The following is a 2,643-nucleotide window of genomic DNA, read 5'->3' as shown; positions in this document are numbered from 1 at the left end:
GGCACAATTTCATTTTGATGACTGCAGGAGGCATTATTCGCCACTTCTTCCTGTCTGTAGTCTCTATTTGCTGTGTGCTTGCAGCATGCTGTCATTTTTAAACTCCCTGCGTATGTACCGTCACTTTTACCAATCCAGTACTGGTCGTCTTTTGTCGCAGGGTTTTTCATAAAATTTTCCTTAAAATATTAGGAAGGTTAAACAGAGATGCTGATGTCGCGATTACTACTGCTAAGATTTGTTAGGCATCAGTGCTTATTAGATAAGTTGATTATGGTCTGTCACCGTGAACAGGGCTTGCTCTAAGCATGCCAAATTGTGCACCCCGGGGACAACAAATGTGCTCAAGTGTGTACGAGAGCTCTGAACAGCTGAAGCAGTGGTTGTCAGTGGAAGGAAGCGTATTACTTAGCTCAGTAAAACCATGCCATGCTATGGAAATGATGCCAAGCAACAGCTCATGAGCAGAATTGAAAACTGCACAAGTCGGTGGCTAGCGAATGCTTTGTCTGTTGCACTGTGAACTAGCACAATGGCCCTGAGCAGTTGTGTACCATTCTCACACAAAACAAGGTTGGCGTGCTTGGCTGTTGGTTAATTGCTACAGGGCATTTCTTCACACAAGGCTGTAGTGGCAGTCAATGACAGTGGAGATTAATCAAGAAATGCTAGCTTCTGCTGGACATGGATTAAGGAGGACATGCTGACAAGGCCTCCTAGAGCGTTCATTACTGGAAGATTGTAGAGGCATGCGGAAGTAGATACTGCAATTGGATAGCATTTAAAGGGACACTGAGGAGAAATTGAAGTTGGCTTGTATCGACAGAATACCAGCTCCTGATTACAAAAACGCCACTCATACTGACAACAAAGCTCTTGTAACGTAGAAAAGAGCAAGAACCAAAATACAGGTATCGCCGCCACAGGCCAAACTCGCAAGTACAAGCGTCATGACGTCATATAACAAAACAGTGTTGCTAGAACCAATGGTTCTAGCAATGCTAGGACACGAGAAGCACAAATCACTGAGGCGCAGCCAAAGCATGCGCAAATCTCCTTGACGTCGCCAGATGGCGCCACGTGCCGGGCAGCTACGCGCTCGCCTGAAGCATCGGGACCAATCAGCGCCTGCTCGCCGGCGTTAGGCGGGCTCCCGGTATTCCGCTAGCGGTATCAAGGTACACGGTATGCTAAAGGTGTCTATTTGCGAGAACTTCGTTGACGACTTCGAGAACGAGATCCATCGTAACGCTCGCAAAACGCCGGTGCAAACGTAAGCGAAGCGACTGCAGCGACGGCCGCAATAGCCGATAGATGCCTTCAACGTGCGGCCGGCGGTAGCTTTCTTTTCGGCTGCTGCTAGGCCGCACTGCTGGCCGCCAGAAATCACGGAGTCTGCATCACGTCATGTCACGTCATGCTTCACGTCACTTAGTCCTCTGTCGTCATAGCCGAATCCTAAGTTTGAATCACAGCGGCGGGAAAAACCTTTTCAACTTCGAATCCAAATTTCTTAGAAATAAATGCATTTTTCGCTGCCGGCCAAGTGGCAACAAAGCCATGACATGCCGAACTATCGGATTTTGCTATAAAAAATATATTAATAGTGCTCTCCTCAGTGTCCCTTTAAGGTTATAGTTCGATACAATTCAACTCTGCAGTGAAGTATCTTCCACGTTCAGGACTGCCACAAACAATTCCTCTGCAATAAATAGTCTATTACAGCTTTTCTTGCTATCTGAACAATATAATTGCTGAACGAAATCAGCTCAAGAATTTTGATACTGTTGGCGTGGATAAGCAGAGAATACAGGGCTGCACGGACCATGGCCCCTTGTTACCAAATGTTCCTTGTTAAAGGGGCCCAGAAACACAATCTTAATTGACTGTTTTGCCTGTTGATCGCATACAGTGAGTTACAATGGTGCTATTAGCGTCGGTAATACCACGTATGTTCCGTTTTTTATTATTTTAATGTGCTCCCAAAAACAAATTCATGGCTCTGATGGTGTCCCCACACAGTGGCGGGTTTTTAGCAGCGGATATGACATCACCTGGCACGAGCTTGATGATCGGAGAAACAGTAAATATACTGCAACTTGTGTGAATAAATAGACACACATTTTCTCACCTGTCGGTGTTTTATATTAGATTAACAAAAACAACTTGTTCGTCTTAGATAAAAGCCCTGCAAGGTAAGTAAAATAAAAATACACCACCAGGGGTGCTCAGGCATGGAAGCGACGCTGCCAGTCTCAGCAAGAACAAGTTGCAGAGAGCAGGCAACCATGGAGTGCAAACTTCCGCGACGTGCTCTGGCAGGCTGTTTTGATTGGTTGCGCCAGGTGCCGTCATTGGGAGAGCGAAATAGGAGTGGGAAGCCCCGCCAAAATCGAGTTGAGGGCAGCGTTTTGTTTGCTTGTATTTTGAAATTTCTTCATTGAATAACTTCCGTTCCTGTGCATCGATTCCTGTAATTATTTTTAAGTCAGCATCTGTGTGACAAAGAATCCATCTGAAGTTTAGCCGGTATCCCCCCAAGCAGTGTTTCGCAGCCCCTTTAACTTTCATCTACCATAGCAACAACATTTTTCACAAGATGTGGTGCTCCTGGCGTAGCAAATCAAAATTTGTCTCCTGTAC

Source organism: Amblyomma mixtum, chromosome 10 (genome assembly GCF_055824585.1).
Source record: "Amblyomma mixtum isolate Tamu chromosome 10, ASM5582458v1, whole genome shotgun sequence".
Lineage (NCBI taxonomy): Eukaryota > Metazoa > Arthropoda > Arachnida > Ixodida > Ixodidae > Amblyomma > Amblyomma mixtum.
Note: the sequence above shows the minus strand (reverse complement) of the source record.